Source organism: Cherax quadricarinatus, chromosome 7 (assembly GCF_038502225.1).
Source record: "Cherax quadricarinatus isolate ZL_2023a chromosome 7, ASM3850222v1, whole genome shotgun sequence".
In the NCBI taxonomy this organism is placed as follows: domain Eukaryota; kingdom Metazoa; phylum Arthropoda; class Malacostraca; order Decapoda; family Parastacidae; genus Cherax; species Cherax quadricarinatus.
Window position 1 is genome coordinate 54,606,497 of NC_091298.1, and position 26,413 is coordinate 54,632,909.

The following is a 26,413-nucleotide window of genomic DNA, read 5'->3' on the forward strand; positions in this document are numbered from 1 at the left end:
TGGGAGTTGTGTGTCTGCTTGTTCTGTAGTGTGTGGGTGTTGTGTCTCTACTTGTTCTGTAGTGTGTGGGAGTTGTGTGTCTGCTTGTTCTGTAGTGTGTGGGAGTTGTGTCTCTACTTGTTCTGTAGTGTGTGGGAGTTGTGTCTCTACTTGTTCTGTAGTGTGTGGGTGTTGTGTGTCTGCTTGTTCTGTAGTGTGTGGGTGTTGTGTGTCTGCTTGTTCTGTAGTGTGTGGGAGTTGTGTGTCTGCTTGTTCTGTAGTGTGTGGGTGTTGTGTGTCTGCTTGTTCTGAAGTGTGTGGGAGTTGTGTGTCTGCTTGTTCTGTAGTGTGTGGGTGTTGTGTCTCTACTTGTTCTGTAGTGTGTGGGAGTTGTGTGTCTGCTTGTTCTGTAGTGTGTGGGTGTTGTGTCTCTACTTGTTCTGTAGTGTGTGGGTGTTGTGTCTCTACTTGTTCTGTAGTGTGTGGGTGTTGTGTCTCTACTTGTTCTGTAGTGTGTGGGTGTTGTGTCTCTACTTGTTCTGTAGTGTGTGGGTGTTGTGTCTCTACTTGTTCTGTAGTGTGTGGGTGTTGTGTCTCTACTTGTTCTGTAGTGTGTGGGAGTTGTGTGTCTGCTTGTTCTGTAGTGTGTGGGAGTTGTGTGTCTGCTTGTTCTGTAGTGTGTGGGAGTTGTGTGTCTGCTTGTTCTGTAGTGTGTGGGAGTTGTGTGTCTGCTTGTTCTGTAGTGTGTGGGTGTTGTGTGTCTGCTTGTTCTGTAGTGTGTGGGAGTTGTGTCTCTACTTGTTCTGTAGTGTGTGGGAGTTGTGTGTCTGCTTGTTCTGTAGTGTGTGGGAGTTGTGTGTCTGCTTGTTCTGTAGTGTGTGGGTGTTGTGTCTCTACTTGTTCTGTAGTGTGTGGGAGTTGTGTGTCTGCTTGTTCTGTAGTGTGTGGGAGTTGTATGTCTGCTTGTTCTGTAGTGTGTGGGTGTTGTGTCTCTACTTGTTCTGTAGTGTGTGGGAGTTGTGTGTCTGCTTGTTCTGTAGTGTGTGGGTGTTGTGTCTCTACTTGTTCTGTAGTGTGTGGGTGTTGTGTCTCTACTTGTTCTGTAGTGTGTGGGAGTTGTGTGTCTGCTTGTTCTGTAGTGTGTGGGAGTTGTGTCTCTACTTGTTCTGTAGTGTGTGGGTGTTGTGTCTCTACTTGTTCTGTAGTGTGTGGGAGTTGTGTGTCTGCTTGTTCTGTAGTGTGTGGGAGTTGTGTGTCTGCTTGTTCTGTAGTGTGTGGGTGTTGTGTGTCTGCTTGTTCTGTAGTGTGTGGGTGTTGTGTCTCTACTTGTTCTGTAGTGTGTGGGAGTTGTGTGTCTGCTTGTTCTGTAGTGTGTGGGTGTTGTGTCTCTACTTGTTCTGTAGTGTGTGGGAGTTGTGTGTCTGCTTGTTCTGTAGTGTGTGGGAGTTGTGTGTCTGCTTGTTCTGTAGTGTGTGGGTGTTGTGTGTCTACTTGTTCTGTAGTGTGTGGGAGTTGTGTGTCTGCTTGTTCTGTAGTGTGTGGGTGTTGTGTGTCTGCTTGTTCTGAAGTGTGTGGGAGTTGTGTGTCTGCTTGTTCTGTAGTGTGTGGGTGTTGTGTCTCTACTTGTTCTGTAGTGTGTGGGAGTTGTGTGTCTGCTTGTTCTTTAGTGTGTGGGTGTTGTGTCTCTACTTGTTCTGTAGTGTGTGGGAGTTGTGTGTCTGCTTGTTCTGTAGTGTGTGGGAGTTGTGTGTCTGCTTGTTCTGTAGTGTGTGGGAGTTGTGTGTCTGCTTGTTATGTAGTGTGTGGATGTTGTGTGTCTGCTTGTTCTGTAGTGTGTGGGTGTTGTGTCTCTACTTGTTCTGTAGTGTGTGGGTGTTGTGTCTCTGCTTGTTCTGTAGTGTGTGGGAGTTGTGTGTCTGCTTGTTCTGTAGTGTGTGGGACTTGTGTGTCTGCTTGTTCTGTAGTGTGTGGGAGTTGTGTCTCTACTTGTTCTGTAGTGTGGGAGTTGTGTGTCTGCTTGTTCTGTAGTGTGTGGGAGTTGTGTGTCTGCTTGTTCTGTAGTGTGTGTGGGTGTTGTGTCTCTACTTGTTCTGTAGTGTGTGGGTGTTGTGTCTCTACTTGTTCTGTAGTGTGTGGGTGTTGTGTCTCTACTTGTTCTGTAGTGTGTGGGTGTTGTGTGTCTGCTTGTTCTGTAGTGTGTGGTAATATTGTGTTGTTCTGTAGTGTGTGGTAGTATTGTGTTGTTCTGTAGCGTGTAGTAGTATAAAGACTCAAGGCTGAGAAAAATACAGACGAGGAAGAGGCAACAGTAGAAGGAAAACAAGAAACAGAATAACCCGGAGAAACATGCTCAGGAAAGGTAAACAAGAGCATCCAGATCACCTCTCAGATAGTGAGAATGAGTCTGCCACAGTAAATGTAGGCAGTAAAGACATCTGCAAATACTACGCTAAAGGGATGTGCATATACGGGAGAAAATGCTGGTATCAACACTCCAGAAAAAAAAAGTGGAAATATGATATGCCTAGTGTCGCTTTCGAAAAGTAATGCAGGTACTTCCATCCCGAGATGTGCATAGCCTCAATGTAGCTCAGAGAATGTTATGACGTTAGCTACCCAGACACAAATATGATATAGACAGATTTTGGAAAGGCGTTTAACAAATTCGATCATAGGGTGATTGCACACAAAATAAGAGCCATAAGCATAACGGGGAAGGTAGGTAGATGTATTTTCAAGTTTCTGACCGGTAGAATACAGAAAATAATAATAAACCAAAATCTATCATTAACGAGGTGAAAACTTCAGTACCACAAGGCACTACCTTGGCGCCTCTACTGTTTCTTATCCTCATAGCAGAGCAGACGTAGATAAAAGAACATCCTTTGCAGTTTTGCATCATCATTTACAGATACCAAAATAAGCATGAAGATTACTTCGGTAGATAGACACTGAAAAAATTGCAGGAAGGTGTAAGCAGGGTTTTCCAGTGGGCAGTGGAGAACAACATAATGTTCCAGCTGCTTAGACATGGAAAGAATGAAGAACTGACATGGAACACTGTATACAAAACTCAAGAGGATCATGAAATAAAACGAAAGGAGCATGTGAAAGACCTCGGAGTAAATATGTCATCTGACCTTTATTTCAAAGAACACAAGGCAAATGTCACGACAGCCAGGAAGATGAAGGAGTGAATAATAAGAACTTTCAAAACAAGGAAAATCCTGCCAGTTACCTGGAGTTTACCTGGAGAGAGTTCCGGGGGTCAACGCCCCCGCGGCCCGGTCTGTGACCAGGCCTCCTGGTGGATCAGAGCCTGATCAACCAGGCTGTTACTGCTGGCTGCACGAAAACCAACGTACGAGCCACAGCCTGGCTGGTCAGGAACCGACTTTAGGTGCTTGTCCAGTGCCAGCTTGAAGACTGCCAGGGGTCTGTTGGTAATCCCCCTTATGTATGCTGGGAGGCAGTTGAACAGTCTCGGGCCCCTGACACTTATTGTATGGTCTCTTAACGTGCTAGTGACACCTCTGCTTTTCATTGGGGGGATGTTGCATCGTCTGCCAAGTCTTTTGCTTTCGTAGTGAGTGATTTTCGTGTGCAAGTTCGGTACTAGTCCCTCTAGGATTTTCCAGGTGTATATAATCATGTATCTTTCCCGCCTGCATTCCAGGGAATACAGGTTTAGGAACCTCAAGCGCTCCCAGTAATTGAGGTGTTTTATCTCCGTTATGCGCGCAGTGAAGGTTCTCTGTACATTTTCTAGGTCAGCAATTTCACCTGCCTTGAAAGGTGCTGTTAGTGTGCAGCAATATTCCAGCCTAGATAGAACAAGTGACCTGAAGAGTGTCATCATGGGCTTGGCCTCCCTAGTTTTGAAGGTTCTCATTATCCATCCTGTCATTTTTCTAGCAGATGCGATTGATACAATGTTATGGTCCTTGAAGGTGAGATCCTCCGACATGATCACTTCCAGGTCTTTGACGTTGGTGTTTCGCTCTATTTTGTGGCCAGAATCGCTTTTGCTCTCTCGTTTAGAATATTGTTCAGTGTTGATGGTTACGTTCAGGGCAGGAGAGATATCAGAACTGGAGCAGTTATAGAGATCATTTAAGGCCTGCGTAAAACCAATAAAACATTTAAATTACTGGGAACACCTCAGAGTCCTAAATTTGTACTCTCTCGAGTAGTGGAAAGATATATAGCAATATATACGTGGAAGGTGCTTAAGGTCCAGACTCCAAATTTGCACACCTTCATATTAACATACGGGAGAGGTACCAGAGGGAGTGTAAAATAAATCCAGTGAAAACCAGGAACACCCTGGGTACAATAACACTGTATCAACGTCCGTAGCTCCAGACTATTGAACATCTTACCAGAAGACGCCAGAAACACTACTGGGACAAGTGTAGAAGTCTTCAAGAGAAAACTGGACAAGTATCGCCCTCCAAGTGCCAGATCAACCAGGCTGTGATTGATATGGGAACTAGCGGCCGCAACAGCAACGGCCTGATGGACCAGGCAAGCACCAAACAAGCCTGGCCCAGGGCCGGGCTACGACAATAGGAAACTCTTGAAACCCATCAAGGTATATCAAAGGCAGTGTTATGCTTTCCTGAGTGGTTTTCACCAAGTATCATGTTCGTTCTTCTCCTGTTTCCGTAATGTTATTTTTAAGCATGACTTCCCGTGGGAATCTTGAAGACGGTGAGTCAGCGAGAATGACATCGCTCTCACCAGTATGTAGTGAGAGTTGCTTAAGCAACACATTAAATGATTCCTTTTTCTGGTAGTTGTGGGAGTGTGGTGGTTGCGGGAGTGTGATTGTGGAAGTATGGTGGTTGTGGATGAGTGGTGGTTGTGGGAATGTGGTGGTTGTGGGAATGTGGTGGTTGTGAAAGTGTTAGTGGTGGTGATAGTGAGGTGTGTGGTGATTGATGGTTGTGGGGACCATGATTGGTGTTGCTAGTGTGGTGTGTGGTGGTAGTTTGGTGGTTGTGGGTGTATGGTTGGTATTGGTAGTTTGGTGTGTGGTGGTTGTGGAAGGGTTTGTTGGTTATGGGAGTGTGTGTAGTGTTTGTCCGAGTGTGATTGGTGGTGAGTGTCATGTGGGGTGGTAGTATGGTGTACGGTGTGTAGTAGTAGTAGTAGTAGTAGTAGTAGTAGTAGTGAGGTGTGTTGATTGTGGGAACGAGGTTGGTGTTGATTGTGTGTCTGTGGTTGCACTGTGGCGTGTGGTGGTTGTGCGAATGTGATTGGTAGTGGTAGTATGGTGCTTGGGGAGTATGGTTGATGGTAGTGGTTGTGAGTGCATGGTTTTGTGGGAGTAGTGGTTGTGATAGTGTGGTTGGTAGTTGTTTGGTGAAGTATGATTATGAACCAAGGCAAATGAAAGAACAGGAAGATCAACAACAGCAAATTTCAGGTACTCTCATAAAGATTTTTTTAGAAGTAGCAGAGTACATTTGGTGGCAGCTATTATATATATATCTATCTATCTATATATATATATATATATATATATATATATATATATATATATATATATATATATATATATGCAAACAGTCGCAGACGGGCGATCTTAACTATGCAGGACAAGTCACGGGGGGGTAGGGGAGTTTTTAGCTCAAGTACTTTCACACTTCTCAGTGCGTCATCAGGAGTTGTGCAGTGTGAAAGTACTTGAACAAAAGATTCCACCCCCCTGTGGTTTGTCCTGCATATATATATATATATATATATATATATATATATATATATATATATATATATATATATATATATATGTCGTACCTAATAGGTAAAATTTGTCAGTTAGCAAGAAGTCATTTAGAATTAAGTCCTTTCTAAAATTTTCTATGTATTTAAAGATATATTTTTTCATTATGTTAATGTAAAAATTAATATTTTTTCGCCAAAAGAACCTTAGAAAACTTACCTAACTTTATTATAACAATCGCAATTTAATTTAGCCTAATCCAACTAAATATATTTTAGATAAGTTTACAGTAATATAATAATAAACACAATGAAATATATATTTTTCGTTAGATTCAGAATGATTTTTGCGAAATTATTGCATACACAAATTTTCGCTTGCCTTATTTGGCAAGAAGAGCGCTGCTATTAAAGCCAAAATCGCAAGTTTTACGTATTCGGCATGACATACAGGAGATAGTGGCAGAAGTGAAGAGGTAATAACGGCCAGGAGTTACTAAGAGGATTCCACTTCTCATTGTCTTGGACCCTTATTCCCCATTTACATACAGCATTCCGTAAAGCTCCTGACACTCCCTATTCGTCAGTGGAGGGGTCTGAGAGTTTCAGAGGAACTGGTAAAATTGACGGCTGTTTCCTTAGTGTATGTCACCTTTCTCGCTGATTCTGTTCTTGGTTCATCCCATGAACAGAGATTTTCGATGCAGGACATTACAGATTTCAATCTCACAGCAGGTTCACCCGCAAACTGAATTGTCCTTAAGTGTGATCATACCTTTCCCAGCCATGCAACCAGCCCTGAGGTGTCACTCAGGTACACTGAATGACACCATCATCCTGGATATGTAGGTGTGTCACTCAGGTACACTGAATGACACCATCATCCTGGATATGTAGGCGTGTCACTCAGGTACACTGAATGACACCATCATCCTGGATATGTAGGTGTGTCACTCAGATATACATTATGGATTACTTGATGTAGACAATTATATGTAGGCGTGTACTCAGGTACACTGAATGACACCATCATCCTGGATATGTAGGTTTTACTCATATACATTAAACTTTGTGACGTTCATAAATATTATACGAAATGTGACGTTCAGTTTCAGCCGTATGTTCTGTGATCTTCATCTTATTAATGTTTCTGTAACATTTTAATCAGACCCAACATTCACATCTTCATATTTAAAATAAACTCTGTAACATTTTCAATATATCTAACTTGTTTATTTCATTCTTATAAATATAAACTATATAAATCATAATAATTTACATATTTAAAAATCATAGAATAATAACTAGCTGTATCACACCTGATATCCAGTGACTTAAAACAGTGTTTGACCGGCAAAATGGCGGACACAGTTTCTGGAGTCACACGAGAATAAAAACTCTCGATAAGAGAGGAAGAGAAATGTAAGAAACGTGTCGGTAACCTTGTCAAAATTTCTTACATTCAAGGAAGGCGTAATGGTATTATCACAACTGTATACAGAATGATTGAATAACCTTCGAAACAAGAGATTCCAAGGTATTGGTAAGATAAACTTTGTTTAACAAAATATACAAATATCTTACAAGCAGTAGCATAAATCTGTACAATGGTATATATAATGAAAGGTATATGTGTCTTAATTTATATAAACTGAGATTATTATTATTATTATTATTATTATTATTATTATTATTATTACATTCATGGGGAGCGCTGAACCCGTAGGGATCATACAGAGCCAAGACTGAGAGTTTACTTTAATCCCTGAAGGATGCTTCTGGGGGTCATTTCCTTCACGGCCCGGTCCCAGGCCTGATCAACCCGACTGTTATCTCTGGCCACATGCAGTCCAACGTAAGAACCACCCTGCTGGTCAGGAACTGGTTTGAGGAACTTGTCCAGTTTCCTCTGGAAAGATATCTGGAGGTCTGTTGGTAATTCCCCATATGCGCCGAGGAAAGGCGTTAAAGAGTTGGGGACCTATGACATTCATCGAATTCTCTATTAGTGTACTCGTCACGCCACTGTTTTTATTAGGAGTACTTCGCACCATCTGATAAGTCTCTTGCTTTCACACGGGGTAACCCCGGTGTGTAGATTTGAGACCAGTCTTTCCAGGATTTTCCAGGTGTATATATGATATAGATTTCTCGTCTCCGTTCCGAGGAATACAGTTAAATGGACTTTAGACTTTCCCAGTAATTCAGATGTTTGAGTGCACACCGACAGTGAAATTTCTCTGTACGTTTTCCAGCTTAGCAATCTCACCTGCCTTGAAGGGAGCTGTTAGCGTACAATTATCTTCCAGCATGGAGAGTGTAAGTGACTTGAAGAATATCACTAGTGACTAAGCATCCCTTATCTTCAAAGTTCTATTTATCATACCTATTATTTCCTTTCGGTAGCAAAAGCAGCATTGTTGTGATTCTCGAATGTGAGATCTTCTGACATCATTACTCTCAGGTCTCGCATATGGAATTTTTGTTCTGCTGAAAGATTTAAGTTTGTTCTGTATTCGGTTTCAATGTTTATTTTCTCCATTGTTTCTTAACGAAGCAGCTGAAACTTCCAGTGGACCTCAGACAACATCATATTGTTGTCTGAGGTCCACTGGAAGACTTTATTTATACACTCTTGAAAATTCGCTGTATCTTTAACGGACGCCGCTTTAATTTAGATTCTGGTGTCATCAGCAAAGATATCAGGTACTATGAGTTTTGTCCTCATAGTGTAGTGGATGGACTTGAAACTCAATTAACTAACCAATGGTTGTGAATGTACATTAATGTTTAGGCATACAACACTGGAACATTCTTTAGATTTTACCTAGGGGGTAAACAGGTAGTCATTGTGACATATAATAACACTGTGTACTAAGCCTGGAGAAACTGCAACTCTGAAGAAAGTGCAAAGAATTTTAACTTCACACATCAGTTCAGTCAAACCTAAATTATTGGTAACACCTAAAATCGCTCAGACTGCACACTTGGGAACGCAGATGAGAAAGATGTATCATAAATTATATCCGGAAAATACTGGAGGGACTGCCCCCAAATGTGCACCGAAGTTGTCCTTAGTGAGAGCATGAGTCTCGGTACAAGGTGTTGAACACCCAGCCCTGTGAAAGACAGGTAAGTTAAGTATTATTATTATTATTATGTTGTTGTTGTTATTATTATTGTCCTAGGACGCGCTGAACCTATAGGGGATGTACAACACCTGGTTAATGGTAGGTAATCAGGTTGAATCTAAGGAAGTGGAGGATAGCTTCAATTTCATGGATCAAGAGTCCTGCACAAGCATCAAGGCACAGTCCTTGAAGGAGGGTGTATTAAGAGATATATTATTTCGGTCGCTGCGCGATCCTGAGCAAGGTGTCCCTGTATTGCATAACCTCAGTCTCTTGTACCTCAATGCATGCGATACCGATGAGCAGTTTCCGGTGAGAATATTTGAAACCACAAAACTGCCAGAATTTTGTATGATACTTAAAAGATGTTTCGGGGTCAACGCGCCTGCGGCCCGTTCCCACACAAGGCCTACCTGGTGGATCAAGGCCTGATCAACCAGATTGTTACTTGTTGCCGCAAGTAGTCCAGCGTATGAACCACAGCCCGGCTGGTCAGGAATTGATTTGAAGAACTTGTCCAATTTCCTCTCGAAGACAGCCAGAAGTCTGTGGATAATTCCCCTTACGGTATTGATAGTGGCAGTAAGAGCAGATTCTAAAACAGTGCCTGAGGTACGAGTCAGTTTCTCTGATAACTAATTTGGTGCCTTTGAAGTTCACGAACCAGGAGACGGTTGTGGGAATTCCATTGTATCATGCTGGTGTTGCTTACATCATGTTTGTGACTTACGTACTGAGGTTGTGATGAGTTGTCCCGAGCTTCTGGAAGTCTCCCCAGTCCCCCATGCAATACCTTACATTTGACTCACTGTGAGTGTATTTTCTGTAAGCTTCGGATCTCTGTATGAGAATGATAAAACCCCTTAATACCGAATACCGAATTTCTGTCTTACGTGTCATTGTTAATTCACCACCTATGGTAGTCTTGTTGGTATAATGGGGCTGTGACGGATATGTGGGCCAGCGGCCTCCAGCAGTAATAACCTGGTTGATCATGCAAGCAACAAATAAGCCTGGCCAGGACCAGGCTTGTCTGGTGGTTGTGTGCTGATGGGTAATGGTACTGATTGTGGAAGTGTGGTGATGTGTGGTGGTACTGATTGTGGAAGTGTGGTGATGTGTAGCGGTACTGATTGTGTAAGTGTGATGTCGTGGTAATGCTTATAGTACAGAAGAAAAAGAAGAATAGGGAGGAGGAAGCACAAGAGAAGGTAATGATGGTTTTGGTGATAGTTCATCCCTCTCTGCGGTGGTAATTCTCACACTGCTCAAGGCTTCCGGCTAGGATGAAATCTCTCCCTCTTCTTATCTCTCTCTCTCTCTCTCTCTCTCTCTCTCTCTCTCCAGGTCTTGCTCCCCACTCCCTGAGATTGAACCTCCTTCACACATTTATATATACATCACCCTGTTGCCTCATCAGGCCTCAAGTATTATACGTCTTATTGATGACGAAATAATTTTCCTGAGTGTTGGGCAATCTTTTGGTAAACGTGTGTGGCGCTGTGCTTGGCGCTGGTGCAAGTTACTGCCTCTAATACCTTGTAAGGAGGTAGCTTTTTCTCTGAACGCTCACTACACACAGACTGCACACATGCGCACGTAAAACCTACTGCAGTTGTAGATACGAACACACACCTGGTTGTAAAAGTGATATTATTATTATTATTATTATTATTATTATTATTATTATTAGTAGTAGTAGTAGTAGTAGTAGTAGTAGTAGTAGTAGTAGTAGTAGTAGTAGTGTACACAGTTTATAATAAATTAGAGTGGCGATGTCATACACTTGCTGTAGGCTATACCTAAAGACGTTGCCGGATCAGCCGAGCTGTGGCTCGTACGTTTGATTGTGTGCGGCCAACAGTAACAGCCTCGTTGATCAGGCCCTGATCCACCGGGAGGCCTGGTCATGGACCGGGCCGCGGGGGCGTTGATCCCCGGAATGCCCTCCAGGTAGACTCCAGGTATACTTCAGATTTCATGCATACTTATATTACGCACTTTGTAAATCTGTTTTCAGAAACTGAAGCATTTCTTTGACAAACCTGAAGGGAAGATTGATCATAGAAAGTTAAACACTGTGTTTTGATAGGATAAAAAACTAGAGCCTATGATATAAACCTTGATAATTGATACCGTCGTAGCGGTTTAAAAAACACGAGAGCAAACACTAGGACATATTAATTAGAAAACGTTTCAGTACTGGAACCTTGAATACTTTTAACTGTTAGAAGTAATCAAGGTCCCAAAATCGAAACTTTTTTTTAATAAGAGTGTTTACTCTAGTATCTTTTTAATCCACAAGAGCTTGCAGAACGACTCCCACGCAATGTGTAGAGTTGCTGAATATGCAATGGAAGCGTACGTGACACTGTATGTACTGAGAAGGTAGAGACGAGATCCTCTATTGAGGGAGAACCGGCACACTCACTAAGCGCTCCAGATTTCACATAGTGTTAGATTTGGCTTACCAGGAAACGCACCCACTTACTTTATTATGGACTCTTAACTTACCCTGTAGACTATGTTATGGATTTACATCGTTGGATTTACAGGTTCATTTCAAAGTCCAGCTCTAAGATTTATTGCCTCCCTGAGAATGGTTGAATTTGAGAAGGGCCTGCCGAATGTGGGCCAACAAGTCTGCTGCAGTGTTCCTACAAGAATGCCGGCCTCGATAGCCCCCGAACACCCAGGTATCTACTGTATGCACTACTAGATGAATAGGACAGACTGTAAATAATTATATTTGCGTCTCTTTGCCGTTAAGCTGGTATCTCATTCCGCCAGGTCCACGGTGGCCCGTGGCCTCGTAGGCAACGCTCTTGCTTCACATGCTGAGTGTCCGTGGTTCGATCCCCGGCATGGATGCAAACATTGGGCGTATTTCCTTACGTCTGTTGTCCCGTTCGCCTAGCAAACAAGTACCTGGGTGGTAGTCGACTGGTGTGGGTCGTATCCTGGGGAACAAGATTGAGGACCCCAATGGAAATAAGACTATCCTGGGTGGCTAACCCTCCGGGGTTAAAAATCCGAACAAAATCTTAACATCACCCGTCTCAGGATTGGTCCTGGGTTCTTGAGTTGTGAGCCGAAGGCGCTACCTCTGAGCCAAGAACCACATTTCTTACCATAATTCTCACAACGCAGGGAATCAGACGATGAGAAATAAAAAGACTGAACAAGAGCACAAATATACCCATCGAACTTCAGGCTGTTTTGGAAATATGGGGAAACTCGATGTTTTGGCCGCTAGGATGATTTCACTCGTGACCTATTATGATTTATTTTCTTAAAGATGTTAGTAAATAAATGATTTTTAGTGTGGAACACCAAAGTAGCAGAGAAGTCACTTTGTTAAAACCTAAGTTTTTCCTCTCGTTTATGCATCGAATATCTGCTGCAATTCGGAAATTTAATGCTCTGTGGAAGAGTATTTTGACATGAAATTTGAGCAGTATTTAAGTGTATATATAACCCATTATGTAGACCTGTGGGTCGCTGGTAGTAACAGCCTGGTTAACCACAATCAGTAATGAAGTCAGACCTCAGGCCAGGCTGCGAGAACACAAGAATTATGGAAACCAGTCACTGGTGTTGTCACTTGTACCTTCACAGTATAGAACAATTGAAGTAATACTGAACATTGTTTTAAACTTCGATAAACTTAAGCTTTTGGAAAACCGTTCGATCATCCTTCTTTCTCACTCTTATATCTCTTCGACGATGGGGATGAGGAGGGGTTACCTGATGCCGGTGAAGGACTTTTGATCCAAGGAGTTAGAGCTACCCCTTCCTTCTGATCAAATCTTATTACCCCCATTCCCATGGCGCTGTATTACCAGTATGGATTTAGGGCTTCTCATTATTTTAATAATCTCTGCCCACCTTCAAGGTTTGATTTGTTTAAGCTAGTGGCTCCCCGCTCACGTGACCGCGTCTACAACTTTTGCATCACTCCTCTCCTTCCACTGGCTCCACTATAAAATTCTTAGGTCACATGTCTCTGTATTAGACTGACGAAGCCCCTGGTGGGTGATACGTCTCTCAATAAAGATAACCAGGTATTGCACTTGTGTATTTTATCAGTTTGTCGGTATTATATAGCTTTGATCCAAAGAATATATGAGTGACACAGGAACACCCTGTAATCTTGGTACAGAGAATGTAAAATGCTACTTTCGAGAGAGTGCAGGCCTGTCCGTCTTCGTATGAAAGAATCTTTAAACAGTAGTTTAATTTGGTCAGCCTTCTCTGTATTCCTTAATGCATTTATATTCATTCTGTAGTATGGAGAATAGAATTGCGCTGCATAATATAAAGGAGGTGTTACTCTTGCTTTTACTTTTTGATATACGGTAAATCCAAGTAGCTTTATTATGGTAGCTCGGGCACTTCTGTCGTGGTTTTAGAGTTCTGCTTACCATAACTTCCAAGTCCTATTCGCATTCTGTCTACCTGGAGGGCATTTCGGGGTTCAACGCTCCCGCGGCCCGGTGTGTGATTAAGTTGTATATTATTTAGTTTATAACTGCCAGGGGTTATTTTTATTCCCAAAGATTAGGACTTTGCACTTTTCCACATTCATCTTCTTTTGCCACTTTTCCGATCACAACATTAGCCTGTCTAAATCATTCTGGAATTCAGTGGTAGATTCCTCTGAATACATTTGTTGCTAATTGTTGTGTCGTCAGCGAATTCAGTTATTTTTTTTATTCCTCCATCAAGGTCATTAATGTAAATTATGAACAAGGGGCTCAAAACTACTACTTGCGGAATACCACATGTGACTGGTCCCCAATCTGATTTATGTAAAATTCTCTATTTATTTATTTATCTATTTATGGATCCAAGAAATAATTTTCCGTCAATATCATGTACTGCCAGTTTCTTTATCATTCTTTAGTTTGGCACTCTATCAAAAATCTTAATGAAATCCAAGTAGACAACCCAGTATATTTTTATCATAGTTTGTTGTCTCAAATGTCAAACTAAAGAAAGTCAGTAGATTTGTTAGACAAAAACAACCCTTGGTGAATCTGAGTTGAGACTCCCAAATTAAATTATGCTTATAGAGGTGGACTCTAATTATATACTATATTACTTATTCAAATAATTTTTCCCACTATTGAGATCAGGCTGATTTGGCAGTAATTCAATGGTAGGGCTTTATCTCCTTTATATTAGATAAAATTCAGTGCTAATTTACAGTGATATACTAAACATACTAGTTAGCAGTTTACTAAGTTACATTATGAATCCTTAAATAATTCCATGAAAACAGTTAATCGAGACCTGAAGATATATTTAGAATTAATCGATCTATTTATTTAATTATGTGTTAGTGACTATAATGTTACGAAACCTTTTTTTCCTCAGAATCTTGAAAATTACCATATGTGTCTTGTATAAAGACAAACAGGAAGTAATTTTTAAAAAGTCAGTCCATTTTTCTTCCTGTCAATAAGCTGCCCAGAGTTGATGTAACGTGAACTCAATTTTCCCCAAATCATAGATATATACACTTGAAAGGAACCTTTGAAATTTACTTTCGATTCCCTTACAATTTTAATTTCATATTCTTGTTTCGCTTTTCTTAGCCCTTTTTGGCCTCTCTTTTAATATGAAGAGCATGTTAGTTCGTAAGGTGACTCTTCCTTTTTAAATGACCGATAAATTTCTCCCAAAGAGATGTTTCAGTCTTTTGCTCATCCATATGGGGTAATTTTTAGTTAATTTAATTTCTGTGTGGGCGAATAAATGTTCTTTGGGAACTTATGCAATATTTTGGAAAAATGTCATATTGGCAGTTACCTTTGATAGTATTTATAAGATTATTATTATTATAAGCATTGCTCAAGTTATCCTATTTTACAGAAGCCGCTTGTTCCCTGCGTGCAGTGTACCTTGTCCCGCTAAAATCGTTGAATAACCACATGATTAAGATATGTTGGCTACCCTACTACCACGTCCTTCTATCAGCTGACACTAACCGGTATTGTTTTTCGCAGGTATGTGGCAGGAGTGGAAGGAGAGAGCTGGTAAGTGTATGTGGTATCCGCCACCTCTCTGGACTAACAAACAGCAATCTGTTGTATAGATTGCTGTTTGTTAGGAAAGGTAAGAAACAGAGGTTGCTCGGATCTCCTGTCACCCTTAGTCCTCCCTATTTGAAGCTAGTTACTTATCTGAAGGGTGAATTCTCGTGTTGATGTGAGAATAATTCTACTTCGCCTTTATTTTTTACGTTGAGTAGCCTAAATGCATGTCAGGTATACTTTTCCAAGCGGCAGTGTACTCATACTGTGGTCAGCTTTCTCTGTATTTACCTCATCATGCTTACATTTTGCGACACTACAAGTTTCCTGTGTACCTGAACACCGTATAGCTGGCCAGAGCGGGAACACGGCTACAAACACATCTTCAGCCGTTGATACGGTCCACGAATACCCGTGAGCTTGTCATAACAATTATACAGACTTATCAGTGACATCCTGCTATCTGTCATATAACCGGATTTCCAGTTATCCGGAGCAAGAGCAGTGTATGGCGGCTGCTAAAAGCTGTGTGTGGGTTGGCTGGGCCGGGTGCGTGCTATCGCTCAGTCGTGCCGAGTGCTCCCAAGGTATCGGACTTGTCGTCGTCAAGGGTAATCTTGGTAGCGGGGAAAACGCCCCTTTTGTTGCCTATCCACCGCCCCCCCCCCTCCTCCGAGCCGTGTGTATTATGATCTGTGTTAACGTGTACTGTTCCCTCTGTGGTAAACTTGTGTATTTGTGACAGTGTTAACAAAAGAGGGATATGTGTATTGTACTGTTAGCAAGCATAGTATGTGCTGAAACACATAAGGAAACTAGCTAATGACATGCGGATGACCTGTCAATCTCCTGTGCTCGGTGAGTTATGGAAAAAAAAATGATGGAGGAAACGTGGTGGAAATCTTAGTTTGAAGTGAACAACAGGGCTGTGTGTGGCAGCAGCAGCGTCGCAAGAGCAGCACCAGCAGCGGTGATGGTGGTGGTGGGGGTGGGTAAGAGAGAGAGAGAGAGAGGGAGAGAGACAGTGCGACTCGTCTAGGGTGAGTTTAACCGCGTCAGGCAAAACTCGCCCGTCTTGCCATATGCCCCGCCTCTTGAGCTGCAATTCTGGTTTACTGTTCTTGTTTATTTGCCTTTTAAATATATATTGCCTGAATATTTTTTTTTATATTACTTATTGCTGAACATGCTTGTTATTTATTATTATAAAGGTAACAGAGGGTGTCGCGTGTAATGGTTGCATAACAAGAGTTCAACCACGGAATGGTATCACAAGGTCACAGGAACAGGAGAAAATTACTCAATTTTGAAAAAATAGACGCTCTCACACAACTTAATGTATATAACTTATGAACTGTTCAAGGGAATCGGGGTGAAATAACGACAAAAAATCAAGAGATGTTCATGATATAGCGGTCAGAGATGCATTACAATATTTCACAGTGTACAGGCATACATATTTATCAGCCACTGCAACCAACGATTACATTGTACTCGAAGCTGAGGCTTGAAGGTGTACTAGCAGCTGCAAGAGGTCCGGGAAGGGAGCGGGGGGGGGATGGTTGTATTGCTGGGGGACTGAGCCAACAGTGATAAACCCTCTCCGCTCCCTCCTCTTCCCTCTCCCCCTCCGGTTTCAAGAGCTCGGTTTCAGAGTTGAATATTTTATACACGATTACAGTATAGAGGGTGGGTGGGAAGGGGTGCTTGGATTTGTTTGATAATGTTTTTTTTTTTATTTATTTGGAATGCAAACATAACAGCACAGTTGCCATTGGTATGTAAGCTGGGGGAAACTTAAGTAGATTAAACTTTGCAAATAACTATGATAATTCTTGCTTGTTTCTTATAAACACATTCACATTTTTCACCATTAGCACAACTGATTAATGCATAAACAGGCACAATAGTTGGATTTTGAAGCAATTTTTTTATGAGTTACGACTTGGAAAGGGTGGATAAAAATAGAGGATGATGAGTAGCTGCCAGAATGTCACTTAGGTTGGTTATCCTACCTACAAAGCAAGGAGGCTATGCCTAGTGGACTTACCTCAGTGTCAGTGAATGTGTAAAGTTCATGAGTAAAGACAGGGCCAAATGGCCTTTAGTTATAACAGTGATGTAATTCAAGAGACTATATATAAACCTATTGATTGTGTAGTTCTTGGGATTTATGTTATTTTATGGAGTGGCTAAGCTTGCTTTTCCGGTATTTAAGTTGGGACGCGGATAATATACTGTACGTGATCAGAGATGTGCTAGGTTGGGTGACCAAGTGATGAGTGAAGGAGGGTTGTGGGAAAGGTGAGGACTTGCGCACCATGGCCAGGTTCACTAGCGTTGATATTGTGTTGATATTACAGGTCCTACCCTCCCCCTTCCCACCCAGCATGATGCTAGAGGTTTTGTGTATGATGAGAACATTTGTAACTCTGTCGTGCCCATGTCATGATAACTTAAGACACTGTATTATGAAGTATTACTTTGAAAGAAAATGAGGAAAGGCAGGATGGGGCAAGGCTTTCTGGTTGACAAACGGGGGCAGCTCATGTGATTGTCTCAGGAATGTTAATGCATCAGTGCGCAAAGCTGCAGGGGCTTGTAATGCACTTGCTAGCTGCGGTCCCAGTATGTGGTGGTTAGGTCCACTTTGCCTACACTCAGCTATATTAGGGCGTGCCTCTTTGCTGTAGATTTAAGATACACCTTTAGCCTTGCATGCGCAATACTTAAATGTATGTTACACGTTTTTTATAATAGACCATGTCTCCAATTTAAACTAATAGCTTTAATTAATTTAAACGCAGGTGTGCCTGGTCATGGACCGGGCCGCGGGGGCGTTGATCCCCGGAATAACCTCCAGGTATAACCTCCAGGTATATATATATATATATATAATGTGCCGAATAGGTAAATCTTGCGATTTTGGCCTAAATAGCAAAGCTCTTCTTGCCGAATAAGGCAAGCGAAAATTTGTGTATGCAGTAATTTCGCAAAAAATCATTCTGAACCTAACGAAAAAATATATGTTACTGTGTTTGTTTATTATTAAATTATTGTAAACTTAGGTAAAATATATTTAGTTCTATTAGGCTAAATTAAATTGCGCTTGTTATAATAAGTAACAAAAAAGGCATAATACCGTGACTGGAACGATACACAAATAACCAGCACAGAGAAGAGAGGAGCCTACGACGACGTTTCGGTGCGACTTGGACCATTTACAAAGCCACACTGTGACTTTGTAAATGGACCGAAACGTCGTCGTAGGCTCCTCTCTCTTCTCTGTGCGGGTTATTTGTGTATTGTTATAGTAAGGTTAGGTAAGTTTTCTAAGGTTCTTTTGGTACAAAATTATTAGTTTTTCAAAATCCTTCATAAGGACAAAATGAGAGGTAAAACACAGAAAAATGCAAAGGTCTTAGTTGTTAACAGTAGATCCGGGAGTTATTAGAGAAGACAAAAGGGAGGCGACGGTGTGTTGTCATTATGGCAACACCAGCATTAAAGCTCCATAACAAATGCTAGCTATTCCGAAAACATATTCATCGAATATTTGTATACCTACTGCTTACAGCTGAGACCATCACGTTTTCCTTCCCTTATTTTAGCCTAATGAGGTATTCGAATCGATTCTGAAAAACTTTGCAAAACAACCACTGTGAAAAAAGTGACCAAGTGATTTCGTGATTTTTCATGTTCTTGAAAATGTGAGAAATCATGAAAGCGCTTGAGGATGTTCACTGTTTTTTCACAGTAGTTGTTTTGCATATTGTAATATCACCTGTTTACTGTGATCTTGTTGCATATATATATATATATATATATATATATATATATATATATATATATATATATATATATATATATATATATATATATATATAAGTAAAACTCGTCAATTAGCAAGATCTCATTTAAAATTAAATCCTTTCTAAAATAATTCTCAGGTAACCTCCAGGTACGTTTGAAGATATTTTTTTCATTTATGTTAATGTAAAAATTAATAATTTTGTATCAAAAGTACCTTAGAAAACTTTCCTAACCACAGTATAACAAGCTCAATTTAATTTAGCCTAATCCAAGTAAATACATTTTAGATAAGTTTACACTAATTTAGTAATAAACAAATACAATGAAATATTTTCGTTAGGTTCAGAATGATTTTTGCGAAATTATTGCATACACAAATTTTCGCTTGCATTATTCGGCAAGAGGAGCGTTGCTATTTAAGCCAAAATCGCAAGTTTTACCTATTCGGCACGGCACACATATATATATATATATATATATATATATATATATATATGTGTGTGTGTGTGTGTGTGTGTGTGTGTGTGTGTGTGTGTGTGTGTGTGAAATAAGATCACAGTAAACAGGTGATTTCAGAATATGCAAAACAACCACTGTGAAAGAATAGAGAAATTCCAAGTGCTTTCGTGATTACTCACATTATCAAGGAACAATGATAATATGAGTAGTCACGAAAGTGCTTGGAAGTTCTCTATTCTTTCACAGTGGTTGTTTCGCATATATATATATATATATATATATATATATATATATATATATATATATATATATATATATATATATATATATATATATATGCAATAAGATCACAGTAAACAGGTGATTTCAGAATATGCAAAACAACCACTCTGAAAGAATAGAGAAATTCCAAGCGCTTTCGTGACTACTCACATTATCGTAGTTCCTTGATAATGTGAGTAGTCACGAGAGTGCTTGGAATTTCTCTATTCTTTCAGAGTGGTTGTTTTGCATATATATATATATATATATATATATATATATATATATATATATATATATATACACACACACACACACACACACACACACACACACACACACACACACACACACACACACACACACACACACACACACACACACACACACACACGAATGCTGCGGGAGTGGAACCCGAATCTTAGTGTAAGAGTTGCTCTCACTGCACGAAAAAACAGGTAAAAAAACAAAAAGCAAGTTGAAACCTGAACTCTTGCTTAGCATACTGGGTTGTGATATGCCTCACAGTAGTGGCCCTAATCACTTTTTACTCACCCCTGCCCCCGTCACTGCTGATCTAGTTGTAACTAAATGTAAATTCTCCCCAGAATTATTCTCGAGGCTTGCATCATTATGTATACTCAAATGTGAAATCTTCAAAGAATTTACCCTTCAAGGTTGGTGCCTTGCTGCCGGTGAAGGGCTTGTGATACATGAAATTGGAGCTACCATCCACTTGTTGGTGAAACCTCATTTCCTCCCAGTACTCAAGTGCTGTATAGCCCCTACTGCCTTAGCGTTTCCCCCATGAATATAATGATAATAATAAGCTTTTAAGAAAACTTAGCCAATTATTTTAGTTTTGTCAAGTAGTTCTTAAAGATTTTTAATATGCATTTTTTAGAAACCCATCTTTTCCCTCTCCCCCCATTCTCTGTTACTTCCCGCTTACATTATAATGGCCCCTTCCCTTATTCCCAGCTGTGTTCTCCCACAAACCATGCTCTTTCTCACAAGCTCCCATGTCTCTCCTAAGTGCTGTATAGCCACTACGTATTCAACGTTTCTCTATGAATATAATGATAATACCCATCAAAAGTAATGAGGTTTTTAGAAAACAGCCAATTATTTTAGTTTTGCCAAGTAGCTAGTAGTAGTAGATAGTAGTAAGTTCGCTAAAATGATGTTGAGATGAAGTTCCTGTAACTCCCAACGTCCCACAGGATGCGTGTTAACATGCATAATAAAGGTATCAATAAAACATAGAAAGTCGACTTATGAGTGCACCCGTGTGTATATAATTGTTACTAACCAATACATACACAAATGTACATCTGTATACAATTACTCCGGTTTAACTTGGTTTATAATATTTAAATGGGTATGCTTTTATAAACATATATAGTAACTAGAACGAGGATGAACTAACCGTATTTACTTGGATATCAGATGTAATTTTTTGACGGTTTCTCATTATGAAGAGAAAGGGTTGCCCCTGATGCTGTTAAAAGGGTCTTGATCCTATCTTATTACCCCTCATTTCCTATGCTCCATATGACTATGTTTAGTACTTCCTCATGAAAGTAATAGGTGTGGAGAAATTTTTCTCCAACCAGGGGGGCGACAATCCCCTGGAGCGAGAAAAATTTCTCCACAATAGCATCTGTGTGACATACCTATGACCAGTTTCGAGGGTTCTACCCTCGAAAGAAAGCCTGAGGATGAGCTTCCTTATTGATTGCCTGTTCAACGAGGCTCTTGTTTTTAACAACCTGCTAACCAACATAGTCTGGTTGATCTGGCTGTTGACGGAGGTAGTGGTCGTAGTAATATGATTGTCTTCTCTGTTCCGGCAATATATTTATATATCTGCTTGTAGCAAGTTTATAAATCTTGAGCCACGAGTGTTATTATTATTATTATAATCAAGGGGAAGCGCTAAACCCGGAGGATTATACAGCGCCTGGGGGGGGGATGTGGAAGGCATTCAGGCTTAATTCGGGGAACTGGAGCACAGATCCAATTCCCTAAATCAAGAGCCCCTCACCAACATCAAGGAACCTTCCTTGAAGGGCCACGAGTGTTGATTAGGCATTCTCTAGTTTGTGTTTGGAGCCCCTGTTGTTCACTCTGGTTTATTTTACTCTTCCATATCTTTCACTACAGTAAGTTACGGTGGTGTGTAGATGAGGACCTGGCCCTAAAGTATATTCAGTTTAAAATAACTCATAAAAGTTGAACTTGAAAATAAAAAGTCAACCAAGGTTTATGCATCTTTTTTTCCTGAAGCCCGTCTTTTCCCCTCCCCCATCCCCTATATTACTTCCCGCTTACTAATGACCCCTTCCCTCATTCCCAGCCGTGCTCGCCAACAAACCATGCTCTCTCTTACAAACACTCATGCTCTTCTACAAACTCTCATGCTCTTCTACAAACTCCCATGCTCTCTCTCCCACAAACTCCCTTGCCCTCCAACACTCCCCGTGCTCTCTTCCCTCCGAGTTCCCCAACCCTTCTCCTTTACTCCCTCCATAGCACCGAATGATCAATAAGGGTTTAGCACTTTTTTGTCAATATAATAATGCTTCCCCTTAGCTTCCTTTATACACTCCAGGCTCTCCCTCTTTCCCTTCCCATATGTGACCTCCCACGGTTTAGCCTTGCCCTACGAATATAATGATAATAATAATAATAATTTCCTTTCCCACCCATTTCTCGCGGAAAATAAAAAAAAGTTACCTTGGCTTTTAAGAATTATCTAGATGACCTGTAATATGGCTTAGGTTACTATACATATATATATATATATATATATATATATATATATATATATATATATATATATATATATATATATATATATATATATATATATACATATATATATATATATATATATATATATATATATATATATATATATATATATATATATATATATATATATATGCAATAAGATCACAGTAAACAGGTGATATCACAATATGCAGAACAACCACTGAGAAAATAAGAGAGATTCCAAGTGCTTTCGCGACTTCGCACATTATCAAGGAAGTGATAGTTCCTTGATAATGTGAAAAGTCACGAAATCGCTTGGAATTTCTCTGCTTTTTTTCACAGTGGTTGTTTTGCATATATTGTACCCACGGAACAAGTGGCATTGATCAATAACAACACTGCACTTGCTTTAATTTTATTTCAGATGTATCCTACGTCAGCCTTATCTACAATTTACCTAGACTTTCCTCAGATATATTTCAATGAGCATCCTCTTCTGAACTTATGCTATCTTGGGTTGTTAGTGATTCCATGAGTTCAGCAATCCTACTTTTCGGCACTTTCCAAAATTCGGGTATGAAGTGTGATGACGTATCATTGATTTTTTTTTAAGCTTATGAGATGACACCTATGTCGAAACTCTCTCTCTCTCTCTCTCTCTCTCTCTCTCTCTCTCTCTCTCTCTCTCTCTCTCTCTCTCTCTCTCTCTCTCTCTTTCTCAATATATATTCACACTGTATATTCACACACAAAACAACCATGGAAGGAGTTGAATGATAGCTCTAGGTCTTTTGTGTTGCAATCAACACATCTTCGGGAGCTTCCAATGTTGCAAAAATTAGTAGAAAGTCCAGTTATAGTCGTTCCCTTGAACGAATCTACCTGGACATATATATATATATATATATATATATATATATATATATATATATATATATATATATATATATATATTTTTTTATTATCACACCGGCCGATTCCCACCAAGGCAGGGTGGCCCGAAAAAGAAAAACTTTCACCATCATTCACTCCATCACTGTCTTGCCAGAAGGGTGCTTTACACTACAGTTTTTAAACTGCAACATTAACACCCCTCCTTCAGAGTGCAGGCACTGTACTTCCCATCTCCAGGACTCAAGTCCGGCCTGCCGGTTTCCCTGAATCCCTTCATAAATGTTACTTTGCTCACACTCCAACAGCACGTCAAGTATTAAAAACCATTTGTCTCCATTCACTCCTATCAAACACGCTCACGCATGCCTGCTGGAAGTCCAAGCCCCTCGCACACAAAACCTCCTTTACCCCCTCCCTCCAACCCTTCCTAGGCCGACCCCTACCCCGCCTTCCTTCCACTACAGACTGATATACTCTTGAAGTCATTCTGTTTCGCTCCATTCTCTCTACATGTCCGAACCACCTCAACAACCCTTCCTCAGCCCTCTGGACAACAGTTTTGGTAATCCCGCACCTCCTCCTAACTTCCAAACTACTATATATATATATATATATATATATATATATATATATATATATATATATATATATATATTAGCTGTGCCGGAAAGAAGGGGAAAGAGGCTAGCCTCAATGATAATTAAATCCTTAAGAGATTTTCCTAGAGTTGATAACCTCATTCACCTTCCCCGTCAACACAAAAAAGGGAGAGGCAGAACCCCCACTCACTCTACTGACAGTGAAAAAGTCAGAGTCCAGGTGAGCAAGAAAATTGAAGAGGGCAACACAGTGGGGGCAATCAGAATTATTACCAGTGAAGATACAGTTGCTCCCAGGGATGCTGACACGGCTGAAGCACTTAGAGGAAAGCACCCTGCCAGGGAAACCAGTGGCACCAACAGTTCCGACACCTCTGTCCCCACTATGGAACCATTGATTGTGGAAGACTCAGACATTTACAAAGCAATAATGTCGTTCCCATCTGGCTCTGCTGGGGGTTACACTGGAATAAGGCCACAGCATTTAAAGGAAATGGTTAATCCGGTTATTGGGGAAATTGCAGAGACACTGCTTTCAGAGATCACAAGGTTCGTCAACAATTCCTTGGCTGGTCTGATTCCTGATGAAATTAGACCTTTCTTTTTTGGTGCAACACTTTGTGCACTTAAAAAGAAGGATGGAGGAATTCGGCCAATTGCAGTAGGCAACACGTTACGCCGCCTCGTATCCAAAGCTGCTGTCCGAAGTATTCGTGCACAGGCAGCCATGATGCTTCAACCAAACCAGCTTGGCTTTGGGGTCTCTCAAGGAAGTGAAGCAGCAGTTCATGCAACAAGGGCATATATCAACAACCTGCCTGAGGACAATGCAGTGGTAAAATTAGATTTCAAGAATGCGTTCAATCTCCTGAAAAGAGACGTGGTATTAGCAGCAGTACAAGAACATTTCCCTGGTCTCTTCCCTTTTGTTTCAGCCGGGTATAGCAAGGAATCAATGCTTCTCTTTGGAGAGCATGAAATCACATCATCGGAGGGTGTCCAACAAGGAGATCCTCTTGCACCATTTCTCTTCTGTATTGCAGTTAGGGAAATCACAGTCAGACTGACCAGCGAGCTAAACATCTGGTTCCTAGATGATGGCACACTAGCAGGTACAAAGGAGTCCCTCCTACATGACCTTACACAGGTAATGACACGGGGACAGGAAATGGGTCTCATCCTGAATCCATCCAAATGTGAAATCATCTCAGTCAGTCAACAAGTGATAAATGCAGTGAGATCAAAACTACCAGGAGCAGCAGTCATTGCCCCCACAAATAGTGTCTTGCTAGGAGCACCTCTGGGAAGCAATGCCATTGACACAATTCTCAGGAAGAAATTGGAAGAGTTAAGGAGAATGGAACAACGAATAGGCAATCTGGACACCCACGATGCCTTGTACCTTCTCACAAAGTGCTTGAGTCTGCCCAGGTTGACATATTTCCTAAGATGTGCACCTTCATATGATAACCCTATACTGCACGAATATGACAGTATTCTGAGGCAGATTTTTACGAAAGTACTTAACCTTACTCTAGAAGATGGGCAGTGGAACCAAGCTACACTTCCAGTCAGACTAGGAGGCATTGGTGTCCGCAAGTCATCACAGATTGCGTTACCTGCTTTTCTGTCCTCGTGTATTGCATCCAGAGAGCTTGTAGCAGCGATTCTCCCTGAACATCTTAGGGACAAGATTGGAGCCCAGGACCAAAAATTCATTGACGGAGCAATGATCTGGGATAATCTAACGGGCTCAGAAACCAGACCTGCTCCCCCCAACAACTACAAACAATCGCACTGGGATGGTCCAATAGTGGAAAATATAGCCTCAACGATGCTTCAGAGTGTGTCAGGGAAGGATAGAGCCCGCCTGCTGGCAGTGAGAGCCCCTCATGCTGGGGACTTTCTGTTGGCTGTTCCCAACTCCAGCCTTGGCACACGCCTCGACCCACAGACCATCCGCATCGGTGTTGCCCTTCGACTTGCCGCCCCTATTCTCGCCGAACACAGGTGTATTTGTGGCAGTGAAGCAGCAGACCGATTCGGGTACCATGGTCTTGTGTGCCGTAAATCCGAGGGAAAGATTGCAAGACATGAGGAGGTTAATAACATTATGAAGAGGAGCCTCACAACAGCTGGATGCCCAGCAGTAAGGGAGCCACCCCAACTATGCAGATCTGATGGCAGCCAGAAGCGTCCAGATGGTATCACCCTTCAAGCCTGGACAGATGGGAAGCAGGTGGTGTGGGACTATACATGTGCATCTACCTTGGCTGATACCTATCTCCAATACACCAGGGAGGAAGGAGGGGCAGCTGCCAGCTTTAGGGAGTCCCAAAAGTCTAGAAAATATGGAGAACTTGCCCATCATTATATGTTTGTTCCCATAGGCTCAGAGACCCTTGGCTCATGGGGAAAGAGTGCATCTAATTTCCTTAAGGAGCTGGGAAAAAGACTCATCAGGGTAACTAGGGATCCCAGGGCAGCTAGTTTTCTGTTCCAGCGGCTCAGCGCGGCTGTTCAAAGGGGTAATGCATGCTGCATTTTGGGGTAGTATATATATATATATATATATATATATATATATATATATATATATATATATATATATATATATATATATAGAAGCTGTTGGCAGAATTTGTTACATTCATGGAAAATTCATGTGGGTTGTCAGTCTTGAGTCTGTTTTCTGGTTGACTGCACACTGCGTCATGCTGTTTTTTTGTGTTTT

The 26,413-nt window shown here is 41.0% G+C and overlaps 1 protein-coding gene across 32 annotated transcripts in view; it reads left to right on the top strand.

The window, feature by feature from the left end:
* The first annotated feature begins 15,414 nt into the window (after positions 1-15,414).
* Positions 15,415-26,413, top strand: part of LOC128686856 (bromodomain adjacent to zinc finger domain protein 2B) — a 709,144-nt gene continuing 698,145 nt past the window's right edge. For 31 of the 32 annotated variants that reach the window (XM_070082464.1, XM_070082491.1, XM_070082470.1 and 28 more), the window contains exon 1: positions 15,415-15,486. The gene's annotated coding sequence lies outside the window, so the exon portion shown is untranslated. The remainder of the gene's footprint in view (positions 15,487-26,413) is intronic. The other variant, XM_070082466.1, reaches the window with a different exon arrangement.